The following is a 22133-nucleotide window of genomic DNA, read 5'->3' as shown; positions in this document are numbered from 1 at the left end:
AATTTTTAAACACCTTTTGACTCTGTAATAACAACACTTAGCTCAAAACACAAATACATATTTTCTTACTTTATATTCTTATTCTACAAACTTTTTCCATTTTTAATTTCTACTTTTTAAGCTTTTTTTTGTAAAAACTTAAAACACAATCATATACCTTATCTTAGGGATACACAGGGTCAGAATCGTCACCTTTACATCTTGTGTCACTAAGTCTGCTTTACAGATAACGTTTTAGTAAGTAGAAAGAGTACACTCTAAAATAATAATTAAAAGTGTAATATAGTAAACCTATAAATAAATAAACATTATCATTCATTATCATTATCAAGTGTTATGTACTATACATAATTGTGTGTACTATGCTTTTATATGATTGGAACACAGTAAGTTTGTTTATAACAGCATCACCAAAACCACATGAGCAATGCATTGTATTATAATGTCACTAGGCAATAGGAATTTTCATCTCCATTACAATCTTAGATAACCATTGTCATGGAAAAAAATGTCATTATGCAGCATATGACATACTCTCTCTATATGTATGTTCATAAAACACATGCATATATATATATATATATATATATATATATATATATATAGTATGGATGATATATGTAGATATATTAGTTGAAATTTTCCTAAATTTGATAAAATAGATCAACTTGCACATCCAAGTAAGTAATTGATTTGAAATAGCATACATTTGATTTCACCCACTTCTAGATACAATCTAGTAAGCCTGGTGGAAACTCAGTTAAAGAGAAAATAAGTAAAGCATCTATAGAAGAGTGACATTAAGATAAAGGACAGCTATATGAACAATGGTGGATCTCATATCAGAAACAATGGAGGCCAGAAGTGAATGGATTGGAAGATTTTAAGTTCTAAAAGAAAAAAAAAAGAAAAAAGAAAAAAACAAAGTTGAGACTCTCTGTGAAGCAAACTTGTTATTGAAAGTAGAAAATAAAATTAAGATACATCTGAAAGGAATTGTTGCCCTTCAACTTGTATTCAAGAGCAGAAAGAAAATGATACTAGGTAGAAACTGGAACCTCCATAAAGGAATGGAGAAATCTGGAAAAAGCAAATGGGTTGCCATGCAGAAGATTATAGTTCATTTCTTTTTCCTTGTCTCTTAATTTGTTTGTTAGAATACTGAACATTGGGGGGAAAAAGACTACTAACACTGCATTGTGGAGTAAATATCATCTATAGAAATGTAAAATATGCATGAATAATACATGGAGAACCAGAACATAAATCAAATTTTACTGTTGTAATTTTTAAAAATATATATGAATTTATACAATATTAACTCTTTGAAAAGTATAGCAAGTTGAGGGTTATATTGTCATCTTCAGAGTAAGTACAAATTGGTGATTTCAAAGAGATGACTAACCACTCTTTGATCAACCACAAATAAAGCGGAAAAAAAAAAAAAGTTACAGAGAGAAAAAAAAAAAGATGGTGCTAGGAGAACAAATTGCACAGAGCAGTATGGTCACCTTTAATTCAACCATATCAATAATTATATGTACAAAGACTATAATGGCAGAAAAGACAGGAATTGTCAGGTAGGATTAAAAGCACAGTAAGCTTTCTATTTGAAGAGATATATATTTATCCTGAAAACATGAGAAGTTTGAGGATAAAAATTGAAACAAAATCTATCAGAAAAATTGTCAGTGCAAGAAAACTATGGTGAAAATGTTAATGACAAAGAAAAAATAGGTTTCAAAAGAGAAGAAGAAAGACATTTAATGATGATAAAAGAAGTTCATTTGGAAAATATAACCAATCCAAATGTGCATGTCCTTAGTAGCAGAGCACCCAAGCACGTGAAGCAAGCCCAGCAAAACTGAATACAGATATTGACCCTTCACATTTGCAATCAGAAATTTTATCAACCTCATCTAAATAATTGGCAGAAATTGTAGACAAAAATCTAAAATATAAAATTAAACTGTCAAACTGTTAGAACGAATTGACATTTTAAACTCTACGGTTAAAACAGATTTCTCAAGCTTACGAAGTTCTCTCTGATGCAAAGAAAAGGGAATTATATGAGAATGGAGGAGGACATGCAATTGAAGAGGGTGGAGCAGGTGGCGGTTTTGGCTCCCCCATGGACATTTTTAATATGTTTTTTTGGAGGAGGAGGAAGGATGCAGAGAGAAAGGAGAGGTAAAAATGTTGTACATCAGCTCTCAGTAACCCTAGAAGACTTATATAATGGTGCAACAAGAAAACTGGCTCTGCAAAAGAATGTGATTTGTGACAAATGTGAAGGTAGAGGAGGTAAGAAAGGAGCAGTAGAGTGCTGTCCCAATTGCCGAGGTACTGGAATGCAAATAAAAATTCATCAGATAGGACCTGGAATGGTTCAGCAAATTCAGTTTGTGTGCATGGAGTGCCAGGGCCATGGCAAGCAGATCAGTCCGAAAGATAGATGTAAAAGCTGCAATGGAAGGAAGATAGTTTGAGAAAAGAAGAGTCTAGAAGTTCATATTGACAAAGGCATTAAAGATGGCCGGAAGATAACATTCCATGGTGAAGGAGACCAAGAACCAGGACTGGAGCCAGGAGATATAATCATTGTGTTAGATCAGAAGGATCATGCTGTTTTTACTCAACGAGGAGAAGACCTTTTCATGTGTATGGACATACAGCTGGTTGAAGGACTGTGTGACTTCCAAAAGCCCGTATCTACTCTTGACAACCCAACCACAGTCATCACTTCTCATCCAGGTCAGATTGTCAAGCATGGAGCTATCAAGTGTGTACTAAATGAAGGCATGCCAATTTATCGTAGACCATATGAAAAGGGTTGTCTAATCATCGAATTTATGGTAAAATTTCATGAGAATGGCTTTCTCTCTCCTGATAAACTGTCTTAGCTGGAAAAATTCCTACTGGAGAGGAAGGAAGTGGAAGAGACTGACAAGATGGATTAAGTAGAACTGGTGGACTTTGATCCAAATCAGGAAAGATGAGGCCATTACAATGGAGAAGCATATGAGGATGATGAACATCATCCCAGAGGTGGTGTTAAGTGTCAGACCTCTTAATGGGCCAGTGAATAACACTCACTGCTGGCATTTTATGTGCAGTAGTGAATGAGTAAGGACTGTAATCATAATATGCTCACTACTTGCTCTTGTTTTTGTTTTAATCAATTATACTAGTGTTTTAAAAAGTTAAATGAAGAATAAAGGCAAATATAAAAGCTCTGACTTTGCCCTGTATGTATAATGACTTCAGTGTGCAAAATGAAGTTTAATACCTGTAAAAACTACAAAGAAGTTCCCCTAGCATTGCTAGGCCAAGCCTTGTAATTGACTTCAGCTATGGACAAGCTTGGACTGAAATGCTAGATATATGTATTGGCTTCAGTGTATGACCCTTCATTGTTAACCTATGAAAGTAAAACTGTATTTAACTGGCAATAAGAAAAAAAAAATGTAGAGAAGTGTTGGTCTATATAGTTTTTGTATTAAGTGGGATTCATTGTAATGCCTCTGCATTTATTCTATTGCCTCAACTGTTACTTGAAGATGGCATAATATATAGTAGAAATATGTAGTAGAAATTATTTCTACTACAAATGAAACGTCTCCCCAAATAAATCATATGACATGCTTTAGAAAAAAGACTACTTAAATTTCAAAAAAATATGTTCTCTATCCACAACAGAATGAAAGATCATAAATATTATGAAAAATAATCACAAATATTAGAAAAAATAATAGTAAATGAGTCCAAAAGGGAATCACAGGAAAATTTAGGAAATATGTCAAACTAAATGATGATGTAAAAATAATTATATTAACTATGTATGACTAAATCAGTGCACAGAGGAAAAAATATATGTGTAATTGGTCTTTTAAAAACATTTTTAAAGTTTCATATCAATATGTAAGTTTTCATCTTTAGAAAGCACAGAAAAACAAAACAAATTAGGCCCAAAGTAATATGAGAAGAACAAAATAATTGAAATAAATAAAGGAGATATAAATGAAATTGAGAAAGACAAATTATAGAGAAACTTTTAAGTTTTTCTGAAAGATTGATGCAATTTATAAGCACAAAGGCTGAAAAAATTTAAAAGTGATAAAAATGTATGAGAAATATCAGAAATGAAAGAAGACATACCACTACGTGTCTCATAAACATTTAAAGAAAAATAAAAGGCTGAAATCTGACATTCAAAACACTGAAAAATGTGAGTTGTTCAAATCTATCTTAAAATGATTCTATAGTAAATTATTTTGCATTGAAAAATAATTTGAAAATTGAAACAAAACATAAAGCCCATATGCCCACACTGAAGATTCTATTAAACATTTAAAAAGGACAAAAACATCAAGCTTACTGAAGTTATCTCAAAATATAGAGAAGAAAGCACAAAATAACTATGATATCAAAGTCTGAGAGAAAAATTACAAGAACAAAATTTTTTTAAAATTACAAAATTGAATACAAAATTCTTAGCAAAATATTAGCAAATTGAACCTAGCAATATATTAAAAGAATAATGCAACAGCATACAATGGGGTTTATCCCAGGAAAACAAGTTGCTTTAAGACATGAAATCAAATTAGTAATATTCATCATCTAAATCAAATAAAGATGAAAACCATATTTTTTAATGAAGAAAAATCATTTGAGAAAATTCAATAGCTATGTATAATCTATTCTATAGAAACAAAAGTTGTTCATCTGTTATCAGGTGTCTCCTAAAGAATCTGTAGTTAATAAATCACAGAAACAAAACAAAAAATTTTGAAACAGATCTACATGTGTAGTCAATTGATTTTCAGTAAAAGTATAGGAGATTGAATTGAAAAGGACTGTCCCTTTAGCAAGTGATGCTGGAAAAAAGTGAATAAACATAAAGAAAATGAGCCTTGAGTCTTATTTTACACTGTATACCCAAATTAATGCAAAATGAATTATAGGTTTAAATATAATAACTTAAACATTTTAGCTAGCCTTAAAGGAACAAACAAGGATATATTGCATTAAATTAAATTAAAATCTTCTATTCCTGAAAAACACCAATAAGAACATAATAAAGAAAAATGCGGATTAGGAAAAAAGATTTTCAACAAATATAATGGATTTATTTTAAAATGCATAAAGAATTAATAAAAATCAATAACAAAGGCAAAACATTGGAAAAAGAATAAAATAAACAAATATTTTTATTGTCATTATGGATATAAAAAGGAACATAACATCCTCAGTTTCATGAAATGAAAATTAAAACCATACCATATTACTTCATACCCACTAGTTTGGGTGTAACAATATCCAACATTGTGAAGGATATATACACAGTCATATAATGGAATACCACTCTGCAATGTGGATGAATCTCAAAAACATTAGTTTTATAGAAAGAAGTTAGGAAAATTAAAAGATTGCATACTTATTTGATTCTACCTATTCGAAGTTAAAGAACAGACAGAAGTAAGCTATGGCAATGAAATGACAGCATTTTATTTCTTATAGATGAGGATTGACTAGGAAGCAGTTTATTTTCAGGAGAAAATTAACCAGATTTAAGAAAAAGGAGGGCAGGAGTGAGATAAACGATATTCTGTAAAGAGAATGGTGATTCCCCCCACCAACTCTGATACCCAAAAGCCCCAGAACACCAGGAACCAGCAGTGATGCTTGTATCTAGTAATAAAGAAAAGTGTGATTTATTTATTGATTTAATTATTTATTCTTTTTTCCTTTTTGAAAAAGTGAACCAGAATAAGAGAAAAGATCTCTAGATACTGATTTTATGTGGCTCAGCCAACAGATATTGTATGAATAGATGCCTGTTGCAACAAGCCTAGAAAATAACCAGGACAGACTGAGGCAGGATATAAAAGTGTTCAGGTTTTATCTTCTGAGGAAATAGCATTAATCTATTACTTATGGGGTAGGGCCCAGTGAGGTGCAATTGTTGAGAAAATATAATGAAAAACCAAATCTCCTCTCTACCTAGAAAATCTCCCCACAAGGGTGGAAAAGAAGAAAACACGTTGATTATTGAATAAGACTTAAGCCATTATGCACATCACAGGCAATCTCCTGAGACTGCAAAGGCAGAGAAATCTCACCATTTTATAAAACCAAGCAAATATACCCCATCATGAACAAGTCCTCAAAATAAGAACTAGTCCTCTAGTAAGAGCACTTGACAACAACATTTTTCACACATAGTTCATCCTAAATTCATTTGATAATTTTAATGACCAAATGTGTTAGCTAATTTGCCTTTATACAAAGGAAAAACAAACTTAAAAGCAATCACCAAGGTTAGCCTCCCACTCTCCCTCAGGAAATGGGAGAAGTACCATTTTTCTTGATGATTTCATTTCAAAGAAATGCTTCTCACCAGTTACTTGAGAAAGACATTCCTGGGTTGTAAAGCTAGTGTGAGTCCTATTGAAACTTTAAAAAGATTTACAGGCATTTCAAAGAGCAAAGGAAGACCTTATAATTACAAATTTTCTAATGTAAATGCTCTAAGAAAAGAGAGTGGCAGATGAAATACCCCCTATTTGCAATGGGGAGAACTATGCTTCCTACTTTTAATTTGTATCTACCCTTACACAAGTGAAATAAAAACTTTCTCCGCCTTAAAAAAAATACTAATAGACTGTAACAATTTAAAAACTTATTTAGAAATATTGAAATAAATAACTGAAGACATCATCATTAAAATGTCTTTTAAAGGACAATATTGATGTCTTTAATAATGGAGAGGCAGAGATGGAGCATGCAAAAACTAGTTTCTGTGTGATTTTTGGTAATTTTAAAACTGCTCTGAGAAATAAAATCAATTTATATTTTTAAATGCCATAAAAAATGTCCTTTAAAGAATGGGCTAATAGAGTAGATACAAACACTTTCTGATATGTTTAATTCAGGCTAATTTTCCTCTAATTCTTTTTAGTTTTCAAACTATTACCAGGTAATGCTTTAACCCGGGGAGGGAGCTGGGTGTCCTGAAGATGCTCCTAGTTCCCGATCTGAGGTCTTGGGGAATGGCGCTCTCAGAAGCACGGTCAGCTTACCATTTGAATGAATATCATGGGCCCAAAGTGTTTTAGTTATTTCCGCCTCATTCATGTTCTCGTCCAATGAGAGGAGTTCTTTCAAACTTCCTCTGAAGTGACTGATCTTTGTCTCTGATACTGGATTGGTTGCTTAGTCCACAACGGAGCCCCCTCCTCCCAGAGCTTTCCGAGAGCTCTTTGGACAAAGAAGCCCACCTGGATTCCTCTACCTACTCCCCAGGGTAACCTAGACAAAGAACTTTAGGTTCCAGATGGGGGCATGGATGGAGGTGTGGCACGGGGAAACTCCTGCGTTTGAAATCACACCCTTCCTGAACCCAGAAAGGTGTTTTTTTTCCTTAGCACAATCCCTCAATACTTTGATTAAAAATTAAAATTTAATGTAAATGAAAATCATATTTTTTGCATTCTTCACCCAATGAGTTTTAAAATGCTCTTTACTATATTCTCAAGAACTGTATTTTTGTCTCTGCCTATATTGGTAGCCTTACTTCACTGCATTCTCCCCTTATCTCCCTAGTCTTCAGCCACATTTATTTTATTGCTTTAGTATTTTATAAGACATAAAATTTTACGAATCATTTCTTGACCTAGGCTTTCTCCAGGTGGAATTCCCTTTTCCCAGCTCCTTATCTGGGGAGCTAATACTCATTCTCAGGTCACGGCTTTCTCTGACTCCAATAACAGATCACTCTACTTCACTCTTTCAGGCGACCTTATGTTTTTCTACTTAGCACTCATCACCCAGAAGAGTACTTAGGTTATTGTGATTAGTTAGTTAATATTTGCTTAGTGTTAACATTTTTGAAAGAAATGGTCTAATGGATTGATTGTAGCTCTGGTAAAAAATTTGAAATCTTCATGAATTGAAAACACTCAAAAAATAATACTATCAGTCTGAACTCACTTTAATCATTAACTGCTTTGATTTAACATCATCTAAAATATAACACTAAAAAGTGAACAATGTAATGATATAAAGGCACATGGAGTGTAATTTATTAATCAAAATGTAATATGAAATTCAAAATAAAATAGTTCAGTAGGCAGTTAATTGCACACAACTCACTGGAGATATCAAAATTATTTTAGTAGATGTAGTATCAAGCTTTTGATCAGTTTATTCTATTGCTATTTAAAATTACTTTGCCATTGAATTTTATTCAGTTGATATTCTCAGGTTTTCAAATGTTTCACTACACTCTCTTCACCATACCGAAACAAAATAAAACTTCAAGAGGACAATATTGAGGTTTCAGTATGAAACAAGGCTCACAGCATGGTGAGAATGCTAAAAAAATAACCATCCAAATCAATGTGGACTTCACACTTAATAATGGGTTTTCTTCTTTGCAATGACCGATAACATGTATCAGTAAAGACCCTTGTCATGGATTAGGAAAATGGACAAAACTTTGAAATGCTAGAAAAAACAACAACAAAAAATTAAAAATAGCTAATATGTTTGAGTATTTAGTATTGACCAGATATTGTGACCTACAGAAAGAAAGAGAGGAAAAGGTATATTTTTTTTACTCATTCTGATTTATAGAATGTAATAAAATAAGCATTTCCGTGAGTTTAAATATTACAAAAATAATGTCAGAGAGCAAGTTCTTCAAAGCATAACCCATTCCCAATTCAGAGGCTAAATATGTGCCCATTAAATATTTTAAATTGCCATTATCATCCTTGTTATTAGTATATGCCTCAAGCATGTTTTCATGTTAATACAGATATATGCAATAGTAGCAAACATGATTTATTAAGCTCCTACAGTATGCTGAGGTATTTTAATTATTATAGATATAGTTAGATATATAAACAAAATTATTTACATAATCTTTTTCTTCATTTTAGAAATGATGGAACTAAAATGTAGAAATTTTGAATTATTGGAATTATAGAGCTAGGAAGCAAGAAAAAGTAACTATAACACAGAACTCTGATTCTAAAATCAGTTGTATTTTCACACTGTCATTCTATCTTATATGCATGCATATGCACAGTTAGTAAAAATCATCAGGATCACCACTTTAAAAAAATGCGACTACATTATTAATAAAGACCTCTAGGTTCTATAGTTTTCCTAATATAATATTTTCATGAGAATAAAATATTAACATAAGTACACCTAATATATGGGCAGTGCTTAGAGCAAAATCATAATAATAGGCATTTAAAAAATATGATTACTGATTAAATTGTACATCAAAGTGATTTAATACTTATTTTACCTACTAATTTGTATTTGGCTCCTTCATGTTTAGAAAGATATACCGACTTGTTCTCTCTAACTTTTTCATTAAAGTTGAAAGGTATCTATTGATTGGAACCTCTTTTTATGGAGGATATCACAGAAGTTAAGTAATTTTCTGAAAGTCACAAAGCTACTATCTTGGCAGTAAGATTAAAAGCATTCCTTCCTAACTCGAAACCCAAATGCAAGGTGGTGGTCATCATCCTACACCACCCTTAAATAAATGGAATATAAGTTATAAAACTAGTGACGATGTTGATTTCATAGCTCTCATGACCTCCTTTTTCAATATTTAGTCATGTGTAATGCCCATATCTTTGTTAAATCCCTTTCTTTCCAGAATTGCTACTTGAAGGACTATTTAATGGCATTACTAGTAAGTCAATCCTGGTCGAATCTTTAAAACAAATATGAATATTCATATTTATCTCCAGCTCCTGTTGTATACTGGTCTGACAATGTGCTCCATCCTTCACAGCTTTGTCCCGCACTGTAGGTTGTCTACACAACTGCTATCTCATTCTCTCCCAAATGAGCCTGGCTTTTGTTCTGGAACCAGTACATCCAGCCCCATAGGATGACTGATTTAACTAATTTAGTCATGATATTGTTACTCCTTTTTGAATTGTTTGGGCTAGGAGTTGGCCTACTTCTCACAATAGAAAAAAAAAATCATTTCCTAGAAAGTTAATAAAATGTGAACACTCAATATTATTTTTTAGCTGCATATCTCTTGTGTCTGAGAGTATAGCAGCCAGCAACAGAGATAATCCGGTAGTTCATACTTTTTCATTTTTGGGGGAAAGACATGATACACACAATGTATGAAATAAATGAGTTAAATATATTATATATGAATAAAATAAAGCACATAAAGGAGAGAGGGGATGTTAAGCATCAGATATAAAATTGAGTCTGAGGCAAGCCTCACAGAACAGTTTAACATTTGAACATAAAAGTGAAAGAATTATGAGAGCAAAGTATGTAGATAATTGGATGAAGAACATTTTAGCCAGCTAGGGCAGGCAAGTCCAAAAGTCCTGAGGCTGAAGAGTACTTGCATGCTCACCGCGACATGGGTGCAGTGGGAATGGAGAGCAGTGAAAGGGAAAGTAGAAGGAGATGAGGTTAAAGACGTTGCTTAGAGCAGGAGCAATATCTTTATGCAGGAGTTGGGCTGTATTCTGCATAATAAAGAAAAATACCAGGAGACTTTGAGCAAGGCCTGATACGATCTGTGATGCCTTAAAAAGATGATTTTCACTGAACCGAGAATAGAATGAGATGGATGAAGGCAGAAGCAGAAATACCAGGGAGGTCCTTGCAGTAAATAACATGAGAGATGGCAGTGGTTGACTCACTGATATGTGCATCTAATCACTCAACAGAAATGAATAATCTTATATGTAAATTTTAAATGAAAATTTTTGATAAATTTGAAGAGGTAAGAGATCAGCAAAGAATTTTTAAGCAAGAATAAAGTGAAGAATCACAGTGGCAAGGATGATCATGAGATTTTAGAATGAGAAGAGAATGCTCAATAGGATCTCTTTTTGAGAATAGCCATCTTCTGTTATTGTGCTGCTTAGCTAGGTCTTGGGCTGATAACTTGATCCACCATTCATTTCAATTTGGTCTGATAATTTAATAAAATAAGTTTTTTTTAAATTTTATAATAGTTTTTCTTCTTCTTTCCCTGTCCTCACAACTGACCTCTTAAAACAGTATAACTAATTGGAAAATACACAGAGGAGTTTTAAATCCATTTGGCCTGGGAATTATTCAGCCAGTAGTTAAAATTTCATGTGTTCCTGTGAACCTGAAAATGAAGAATCTTTAACCTCAAGCTGTTATAGTCTGGAGGACTGCTGGGCTTCTGATTGAGGTATATACCAAGGCTGAAAGTTGTTGATGGGATTTATCATATGGAATGCTCAAAAATGAAACTCATGGGTGTCCATGAGGGGATCTTCAAGTGCTTGGGTACAAAGAGAACTGAAAAACATGACACAAATGAAAGGAGATGAAGGAGATGTCCATAGAAGGTAGAAAAGAAAAGTGTTGTTAGGTACCCTGAGCCAAAAATGGCAACAGCCAGTGGGGTCTAGTTATACCTAGAGAGAGTGGTAAGGTCTTGGCCACCAATACCAAGATTAATCTCAGGCAAGGCAGGACTTCTGTATTAAAAGCATTTGAGCCTCTGGCTTCAAATTAATGTGTAAATTCTGTAATTTTAATTTGCAAGTCAAATTCTTAATCTGAAGACCAAAGAGAAGACTAGAGAGAAAGGAAAGTATTATGATAGGTCAAGACCCAGCCTCAACTGATTCCATGTAAGCATAAACTTTAAAGTAATAGTTAATTATGTCAGCTCTGAAAATAAAAGTGGTTTTTAGATAAGTGTCAGAAGAAAGCTCAAGAATTTAACACTGTAATTGTTTTTAGAGAATTAATTATAATTGTGATTATATATTCATTGTTTATTTTACAGTTTGATCAGTAACAGCATATTGTTTAAAATACAACAATAATAATATAAAAATAGCTGCTACTTTTGAGGACATGTTATTCAGCAGTCATTGCAGTACAATTCATTGTGTTTTATCTTGTAGAATCAGTGCAATAAAACTGAATGATAGGTACCATTATTCAACTTTCAGGGACAGGAAACTGAGATTCAAAGAGGGTAAGCAATTTGTCCAAGGTCATGAAGTCTGCAACTGGTTTAAATTTCAAGCTTGATCCCTTTTCACTAAAAATCTCCCTGCCTGTTAACTAATATGCAGTAGAACTGTCTTTGTTCTGCCTATGTTCATTGTTTTTGTTCCAAATCAAATAAATTGTGACAAGAAATCACATGTGAATACTAAAGATGAATGGATGCTTCTGAACCAAATGAAACAGTGGTTCCTACAGAGAAAGAGAGAGTTATTTAGGTGTCTATGAGTGTAGTGGGGGAGGGAGTGGAAGGCTAGTGTGATCAGCAAACATTTAAGAAGACTTCAAAGTTGTAACCTCTTTACTAAGGTATCCCGATTATTCCCGTTAGAGATTCTGATGTATAGTATATCAGTCCTAATTGGTCACAGATTAGGAAGTTAATGCCTAGAGTAGTGTTTCTTGGATTCTGCCTTACCCTCTATATGACTCCTGGAATCAACCTTGAGCTCTATATTGTGATATCCAGAAATCTGCATTGTCACAAACATTCTGTTTTTCTTAATTACAGTATTAAGCAAACCTCCCATTTTAAAGTACCAAAGTATTTTTAAAAGTTATGCACCTAATTAGTGCCTAAGACAGTTAGAATTTTGGTTTCCTCATGTCATCAGCATCACTTAAAAGGCATAATATTTGTGATGCAATCTTTGAAGAAGCTTGGAGGAACCACTGTTTAGGTTGTATAGACAATTCTAATGTGTATATAATGGCAAGTCTATAATGGGGTCAAGTGAACAAAGCTGCATTGTACAGTAGTCCCCCTGATATGCAGTTTCACTTTCCAGATTTAGTTGCACACAGTCAAGTGCAGTCAGAAAATATTACATGGAATATTTCAGAAATCAGTAATTTGTATGTTAAATTATTAGCTTTCAAGGGAAGCCCACAGCTATGTTACAATACCTGCGTCATTCACCTCACTTAGTACCATCATGTAGACATTTAATAAAAATCTGTTTATTGCATTATCACAAAAAGAGTGAATACAGCACAATAAAATATTTTAAGAGTGAAAGGAAGAGTAATCATATTAATAAAACATTTATTACAATATATCATTATAATGTTCTATTTTATTAGCTATTGCTATTAATCCTTTACAGTATGTAATTTATAAATTAAACATTATCATACTTAAGTATAGAAAAAAAAAAAACAATGTATACTGTTTAAGGTTCAGTACTATATTCAGTTTCAGGCCTCCACTGGAAGTCTTGGGACAAATCACCTGAGCATAAGGAGACATTACTGTATTGGGTGACAAAAGTTAACTTAAATGGAAAATTCCTGGGTACTTCAGTTTTTTATCGTTTGAAATTGGAAGGCACTCAAATTGCAGAGAAGCTGAACTGACTGCTTTTCTTTTTTCTGTCTTGTACTGTGTTTGTCGTGGCCTCACATCACCTTTTATTAGTTAGACAGGGAAGGCTTCTTGAAAAAAAATGTAGAATCATGGTTTTGAAAGTCATCAAAGAATAAATGAAGTTACTTCTAAGATAAAAATGGTAAATCTCAATCTTAGGAAAGTGTCCATAAAGAATGTTACACTAATATAAATATATTATTAATACATTGGCAAAAGAGTAATGAGATTAAATTTCAAAATAAAAAGAAATAATGCTGATAATTGCTAGCTTTAATAATATGATGATGTTTACTATGGTTTCTGTAGTTCACTATTTCCTAAGTTAGCCTTACCGTTGAAACCATACCTGTTATATAGTTGAGAATTCTCAAGAACCTGTTATTTTAAAGTAAAATTATTTCTAACACAATAGCATCATTTGTTTTTCAATCCATTTAAACTAACATCAGATTTTTCAAATTCCTTGATTTCAGATACATAAAATATTTTTCCCTCTTATCTAGACTGCCAAATATTAAATATACTATGCATGGAATTTTTTAGTTTTTCAGTAGGTTCCATTATAGAATGGTCTTGAAAATGTAAGTCTTCCTACAGACAAACTGGACAACAACAGTAGTATTTAATGTAGAGGAATGTTTTTATAAACATTCTGTTCTGTTTTCTTTTGATATTTTGTGGTGCCGATGCCCAATCATCTTAACGAGAAGCATCTTCCTAGTGACATAATGGTTCTGTTTCTGTCTTCTCCATCTCCTTCTGTAAAAGGCTCCTCGAGTGCAGCCCTTTCTTTAAGCAGATGAAATGTGTGATTTCCTTTGAGGTTGATTTTAATGCTATTTCATCTCTTTGTGGAAATGAGATTAGAATTCTAAATGTTTAAAATCCATCAGGCTTTAATGAAAAATGGTAGGAATTATCACATACCTAGAGCTTAGAAAGGATGGAATAATATTTGCACATTATTAAAGATCTGAATAATTTAGGCTATATTTAGATTTAAATTGCTTAGAGGATTTTAGAAAAGCTCAATTTAAACAGTTCAAGAAAGGCACTTACTAGTCCTGATTTCAGCAATTTTACATCATTTAAGCATTTTCATGGAATGGTTTATTTGTCACAAAGGAAACATAGTTTGGACCTCGGGTCAATATTAGAAAATTATTGACATTAAAAATATATATATAAAAGTTTGTTAAATTCCTATTTTGTTTATTTTTATTTTTAATTTTTTAAGGATCTAATTAAACTCCAGAGTTCCTGCACAGAAAAAAAAAAAAAAAAAATCTTTAGAGTGAACCGGCAACCAACAGAATGGGAAAAAATTTTTGCAACCTACCCATCTGACAAAGGGCTAATATGCAGAATCTACAAAGAACTAAAACAGATCTAAAAGAAAAAAACAAGCCCATTCAAAAGTGGGTGGAGTATATGAACACTTTTCAAAAGAAGACATATATGAGGCCAACAAACATATGAAAAAATGCTCATCATCACTGGTCATTAGAGAAATGCAAATCAAAACCACATTGACATACCATCTCAAGCCAGTTAGAATGGTGATCGTTAAAAAATCTGGATGAGCTGGGCGCGGTGGCTCAAGCCTGTAATCCCAGCACTTTGGGAGGCCGAGGCGGGTGGATCACGAGGTTGAGAGATCGAGACCATCCTGGTCAACACGGTGAAACCCTGTCTCTACTAAAAATACAAAAAACTAGCTGGGCGTGGTGGCGCGTGCCTGTAATCCCAGCTACTTAGGAGGCTGAGGCAGGAGAATTGCCTGAGCCCAGGAGGCGAAGGTTGCAGTGAGCCGAGATCGTGCCATTGCACTCCAGCCTGGGTAACAAGAGCGAAACTCTGTCTCAAAAAAAAAAAAAAATATCTGGATGAAACAGATGCTGGAGAGGATGTAGAGAAATAGGATCACTTTTACACTGTTGATGGGAGTGTAAATTAGTTCAATCATTGTGGAAGACAGTGTGGCGATTCCTCAAGGACATAGAAATAGAAATTCTGTTTGACCCAGCAATCCCATTACTGGGTATATATCCAAAGGATTATAAATCATTCTATTATAAAGACACATGCACATGTATGTTCTTTGCAGCACTGTTTACAATAGCAAATACCTGGAGCCAACCCAACGCCCATCAATTAGATAGACTGGACAAGGAAAATGTGACACGTATACACCATGGAATACTATGTAGTCATAAAAAACGATGAGTTTGTGTCCTTTGTAGGGACATAGATGAACCTGGAAACCATCTTTCTCAGCAAACTGACACAAGAACAGAAAATCAAACACCGCAGGTTCTCTCTCATAGGTGAGTGTTGAACAATGAGAACACGTGGATACAGGGAGGGGAGCATCACACACGGTGGTCTGTTGGGGGGGACTAAGGGGAGGATAGTGGGAGGGGTAGGAAGTTGGGGAGACATTTCTCCCCGTGTTTGATAACACGGGGAGAAATGCCAGATATAGGTGATGGGGATGGAGGCAGCAAACCACATTGCCGTGTATGTACCTAAGCAACAATCCTGCATGTTCTTCACATGTACCCCAGAACCTAAAGGGCAATAAAATATAAAAATGAATATATAAATAAAAAGTTTACCTTAAGTTCTGGGATACAGAACTTAAGGTGCAGAAGGTGTACTTGTTACTTAGGTATACATGTGTGGTGATGGTTTGCTGCATCTATCAACCTATCATCTAGGTTTCTAGCACTGCGTGCGTTAGGTATTTTTCCTAATGCTCTCCCTCCTCTTACCCACACCTCCAACAGACCCCGGTGTGTGCTGTTCCCATCCCTGTGTCCATGTGTTCTCATTGTTCAACTCCCACTTACGAGTGAAAACATATGGTGTTTGGTATTCTGTTCCTGTGTTAGTTTGCAGAGGATGATGGCGTCCAGCTTCATCCATGTCCCAGCAAATGATATGATCTCATTCTTTCTTATGACTGCATAGTATTCCATGCTGTATACCCACCACATTTTCTTTACCTAGTCTATCATTGATGGGCATTTGGGTTGGTTCCATGTCTTTGCTATTGTAAATATTTTTGCAATAAACATATGTGTTTATGTGTTTTTTTAGTAGAACAATTTATATTGCTTTGGTTATATACTCAGCTATGGGATTTCTGGGTCTAATAGTCTTTCTGGTTCTAAAGCCTCAAGGAATTGCCACACTGTCTTCCACAATGGTAGCGCTAATTTACATTCTCATCAACAGTGTAAAAGTGTTTCTATTACTCCACAGCCTCTCCAGCAACTATTGTTTACTCACTTTTGAATAATTGCCGTTCTGACTGGCATGAGATGGTATCTCATTGTGGTTTTGATTTGCATTTCTCTAATGACTAGTGATGATGAGCTTTTTTCCATGTTTGTTGGTTGCATAAATGTCTTCTTTTGATAAGTGTCAATTTGTTTGTGTCCTCTCTTATTTCCTTGAACAGTGGTTTGTAGTTCTAGAAGAGATCCTTCACATCCCTTTTTAATTGTATTCCTAGGTACTTTATTTTCTTTGCAGCGTTTGTGAATGGTAGTTCATTCATGATTTGGCTCTCTACTTGCCTATTTTTGGTGTAAAGGAATGCTTGTGATTTTTGCATATTGATTTTGTATCCTGAGATTTTACTGAATACCATTTATTTTTTTTCTCTCACCTGATTGTCCTGGCCAGAACTTCTAATACTATGTTGAATAGGAGTGGTGAGAGAAGGCATCCTAGTCTTGTGCTGGTTTTCAAAGGGAATGCCTCCAACTTTTTTCCATTCAGTATGATATTGGCTATGGGTTTGTCCTAAATAGTTCTTGTTATTTTGAGATATGTTTCATTAATATCTAGTTTATTCAGAGTTTTTTAACATAAAGTGATGTTGAATTTTATCAAAGGCCTTTTCTGCATCTATTGAGATAATCATGTGTTTTTTTCCATTGGTTCTGTTAATGTCATGGATTACATTTATTAATATGTGTATGTTGAACCAGCCTTGCATCCCAGGGGTGAAACCAACTTGACCACAGTGAATAAGCTTTTTGATGTGCTGCTGGATTTGGTTTGCCTGTATTTTATTGAGGAATTTTGCATCAATGTTCATCAGGGATATTGGCCTGAATTTTTCTTTTTTTGTTGTGTCTCTGCAAGATTTTGGTATCAGTATGATGCTGGTCTCTTAGAAAGAGTTTGGGAGGAATCTCTTCTTTTTAATTGTTTGGAATCATTCCAGAAGAAATGGTTCCAGCTCCTCTTTGTACCTCTGGTAGAATTCGGCTGTGAATCCATCTGGTTCTGGGCTTTTTTTGAATGGTAGGCTCTTAATTACCACCTGAATTTCAGAACTGATTAACGGTCTATTCAGGGATTCAACTTCTTGGTTTCGTCTTGGGAGGTTGGATGTCTCCAGGAATTTATTCATTTCTTTTAGACTTCCTAGTTTATTTGGTAGAGGTGTTTATGGTATTCTCTGATGGCAGTTTGTATTTCCGTGGTATCAGTGGTGATATCCCCTTATATTTTTTATTGTTTCTATTGGACTATTCTCTCTTTACTTCTTTATTAGTCTAGCTAGTGGTCTATCTATTTTGTTATTATTTTAAAAAAACAATAACACTGCTTGGATTCATTGATTTTTTGAAGGGTGTGTGTGTGTGTGTGTGTGTGTGTGTGTGTGTGTGTGTGTCTAGCTCCTTCAGTTCTGCTCTGATCATAGTTATTTACTGTCTTCTGCTAGCTCTTGAGTTTGTTTGGTCTTGCTTCCCTAGTTCTTTTAATTGTGATGTCAGGGTGTTGATTTGAGATCCTTCCAGCTTTCTGATGTGGGCATTTAGTGCTATAAATTTCCCTCTTAATATTGCTTTAGCTGTGTACCAAAGATTCTTGCATGTGGTCTACTTCCGTGATTTTGCATTTACTGAGAAGTGTTTTACATCCAATTATGTGGTCAAGTTTAGAATAACTGCCATGTGGCACTGACAAAAATACATATTCTGTTTATTTGAGGTGGAAAGTTCTGTAGATGTCTATTAGGTCCACTTAATCCAAAGCTGAGTTCAAGTCCTGAATATCCTTGTTAATTTTCTGTCTCATTGATCTGTATAATATTGACAGTGAGGTGTTCTCTCTAAACGGTTATTCTAGATAGCATCTTCTGTAACCTTTCATTAGAATTCTTAGTTTCCGTGCATTGGGTTAGAATGTGCTCTTTTACCTCAGAGAAGTTTGTTATTACCTGTCTTCTAAAGCCCACTTCTTTCAATTAATCAAGCTCATTCTTCATTCAGTTTTGCACCCTTGCTGGAGAGGTGTTGCAGTCATTTGGAGGAGAAGCGGGATTCTGACTTTTGGAATTTTCAGTGGTTTTGTGCTTTTTTTCCTCATCTTCATGGACTTATCTACCTTTTATCTTTAAGGCAGATGACCTTTGGATGGCATTTTTGTGGAGGGGTCTTTTTAATGTTGTTGTTGCTTTCTGCTAGAATTTTGTTTTGTTGTTGTTGTTGTTGTTGTTGTTGTTAACAGTCAGGCCTCTCCTCTGCAGTTCTGCTGCAGTTTACTGGAGGTCCACTCCAGACCTGAGTATCACCAGCGGAGGCTGCAGAACAGCAAGGATTCTTTTAATGGTAATGTCAGGGTGTTGACGGGAAGTTGTCAGCTTCCTCTGGAAGCTTCATCCCAGAGCGGCACAGGCCTGATGCCGTACAAAACTCTCCTGTATGAGGTGTCTGTCAACCCCTGTTGGGAGGTCTCTCTGGAGGTAAGTCAGGGGCTCACTTGAGGAAACAGTCTGTCCCTTAGCAGAGCTGGTAAGCTGTGCTGGGATAATCCTTCTTGTCTAGATCAGCTGCTCTCTTCAGAGCTGATTGGCAGGAAATATTAAGTCAGCTGAAGCTGCAACTGCAGCCCCCTCTCCCCCAGGTGTTCTGTTCCCAGGAGATGAGAGTTTCTGTAAGTCCCTGACTGTGGCTGCTGCACTCAGTTTTGTGCTTGAAACCCAAGGCGCTGGTTGTGTAGGCTCATGAGGAAATCTCCCGATCCACAGATTGCAAAAATCTGTGGGAAAATCATAGTATCCAGGGTAGATAGCACAGTCCCTCACTGCATCCCTTGGTTAGGGGAGGGAGATACCCCAGCTCCTTGCACCTCCCAGGTGTAGTAACGCCCCACCTGGCTTCTGCTTGCTCTCCATGGATTGCACGCACTGCCTAACCACTGGGCACTGCAGTTGGAAATGCAGAAATTACCCATCTTCTGCATTGGTCTCGCTGGGAGCTGCAGACCAGAGCTGTTTCTATTCAGCCATCTTGGCCCCTCCTCTCACATTCTTATACTCTTTTTAAAAACTGTTTTTCTTAGATGGATATTTTGTGTAGTATCTTCTACAGGAGTCTATGAGTGCTAAGTATTTTGTTCAGTTTCCTCATAGGTAAAAATATAAAAATAAGATGTCTCTCTGTGCTGTTGTGAGGACATCCTGGTGGATAAACACTGTAAATGCTTGGTATTGTTATTTATGAAACAGAGATGGTGAGAATAAGAAGTTTGGTGTTAATAAAATAGCATTTTTAAAATTAAAGATAACTAGAGATTAACAAAAGAAAAATTACATATAATCAAATAACACAGATCATATGCTTTGGCAATCCTCAGGGAAACTAGAATATATTTTACAACAGGAAGTCATTTTCATTTAAAAATTAAAATGAAAGAAGTGGATGACAAAACCAAACAAGACAAAAAGAACCATTTTTATTTGTGAATGTTGTTTATGAAAACAACTAAGAATCTAAAAATAAAATGAGAGCTACCTCTTGTCTATGGCAGGTAATATAGTGTTTATATCATAAGGAATTTGAAGCAATGGCTTTCTCTACTCAAACCCAAGATTCCCATCATTATCTCCTTTGCTGTTATAAGTCTCCTAATGTTTTGATCATGAAGAAGGGCCTGAAGATTATCTAATGTGTTGTGGAAACTCACTAAAGATAACTGCAAGCTGTTAGTTTAATTAAAACATTTTTTTTTTTCAGAAAAGCTTTTGAATCTAGAGGAATAATTACTGTATAACTTTAACTCTGAAAATAACATTTTAAGTAGGTGACTTAAATGTCTGATCTTAGATACACTTATTTGCATTATTATTTTTTATCTTTCAGTTGCTGTAAAATGAAATAGATTTGTTCAAGTATATTTGTGTGAATTTTAACACATGTATATATTCATGCACCCACCATAGTTAGGTTATGAAACAGGACCATCACCTCTAAAAACAACCTTTGCTGTGTCTTTATATTCACACCCTTCTCTCACCCATAACCCCTGGTGAACACTGACCTATTCTCAATTCCTATAGCTCTAAAGTTTTATTTTGTTTTCAAGGATGTAATATAAATGGAATGGTACAGATAGAACCTTCTGAGATCAGCTTCTTTCACTGAGCATAACACATTTGAGATTCATTCAAACTGTTGTATCCATCATAAATCTCTTTATTTTTATAGTTCAATAGTATTTCACTCCAAACCATTGTCTTTAGTATTCAATTTGCTTACTAATTATCCTCTCAGAATATTTGGGTTATGATTCATTTGGGCAATATGAATATGCTTCAAAATGTCATGCTGTTTTCCTTTGGGCATAAATTTACTTTTGGGCAAATACTGCAGGATGTCATTGCTTGGTCATACCTTAAGTGTATGTTTCACTGTTTAACATTATAAAAACTGCCACACTACTTTTCAGAGTGAGGAATTTTATATCCCGACAAGCAATGTCTGAGAATGTGAGTTGTTTTACACCCTCCTCAGTGCTTAGTATCGTCAGCATTGCTTTAATCTATCCTATTAAGCACGTAATAATATTTCATTAGGGTTTTTGTTTGTTTCCTGCATTTAATGTTTTATTTTTATAATGACTAATAATGTAGAATGTCTTTTCATGTGCTTATGTACCATACCTATATCATCTGGTGAAAAGTTTGTCTATATCTTTTGCTTATTTTTTAATCGAGTGGTTTGTTTACTTATTATTCAGTTGTGAGGGTCTGTTATGTATTCTTGATACATAACTTTGTGGGACATGTTATTTATAAATATTTTCTCCCCATCTGCACGTTGTCCCTTGTCCTTTTATTTGCTTAATAATATCTTTCACAGAAGAAACAGTTTCAGTTTATCAGTCCCTAAGTCTGATTTACCAATCTCTAAGAAATGAATCACATTTTGATGGCATCTTAAGAACTAGTTACTTGGAATTGTATCACGGAATGTGAACAAGTTGTAGAACTGGGCCAAAGGGATGTGAGAGCCAGCTCCAGTGTATTGTCTAAAGGAGGGATCCCCGACCCTCAGATCACAGGAACCAGGTGGCACAGCAGGAAGTGAGTGGCAGGCAAGTAAGCAAAATCTCATCTATATTTACAGCCACTTCCCATCATTGGCATTACCAACTGAGCTTTACCTCCTGTTGGATCAGAGGTGGCATTAGATTCTCAGAGGAGTATGAAGCCTATGTGTGTGTGCAAGGGATCTAGGTTGTGTACTCCTTATGAGAATCTCATGTTTGATGATCTGTCACTGTCTCCTAGTACCTCCATCTAGATGGGACCATCTAATTGTAAAAACACAAGGTCAGGGCTCCCACTAATTTTACATTATCGTGAGTAGTAAATTATTTAATTATATATTAAAAT

At 34.5% G+C, this 22133-nt stretch overlaps 1 pseudogene; it reads left to right on the top strand.

Annotated features, from left to right (window-relative positions):
- The first annotated feature begins 2103 nt into the window (after positions 1-2103).
- On the top strand, positions 2104-3174 carry LOC101028922 (dnaJ homolog subfamily A member 1 pseudogene; annotated as a pseudogene).
- The last annotated feature ends 18959 nt before the right edge of the window (positions 3175-22133 follow it).

This window comes from Saimiri boliviensis, chromosome 1 (genome assembly GCF_048565385.1).
Source record: "Saimiri boliviensis isolate mSaiBol1 chromosome 1, mSaiBol1.pri, whole genome shotgun sequence".
Classification (NCBI taxonomy): domain Eukaryota; kingdom Metazoa; phylum Chordata; class Mammalia; order Primates; family Cebidae; genus Saimiri; species Saimiri boliviensis.
Note: the sequence above shows the minus strand (reverse complement) of the source record. Positions and strands in the feature narration are given on the sequence as shown.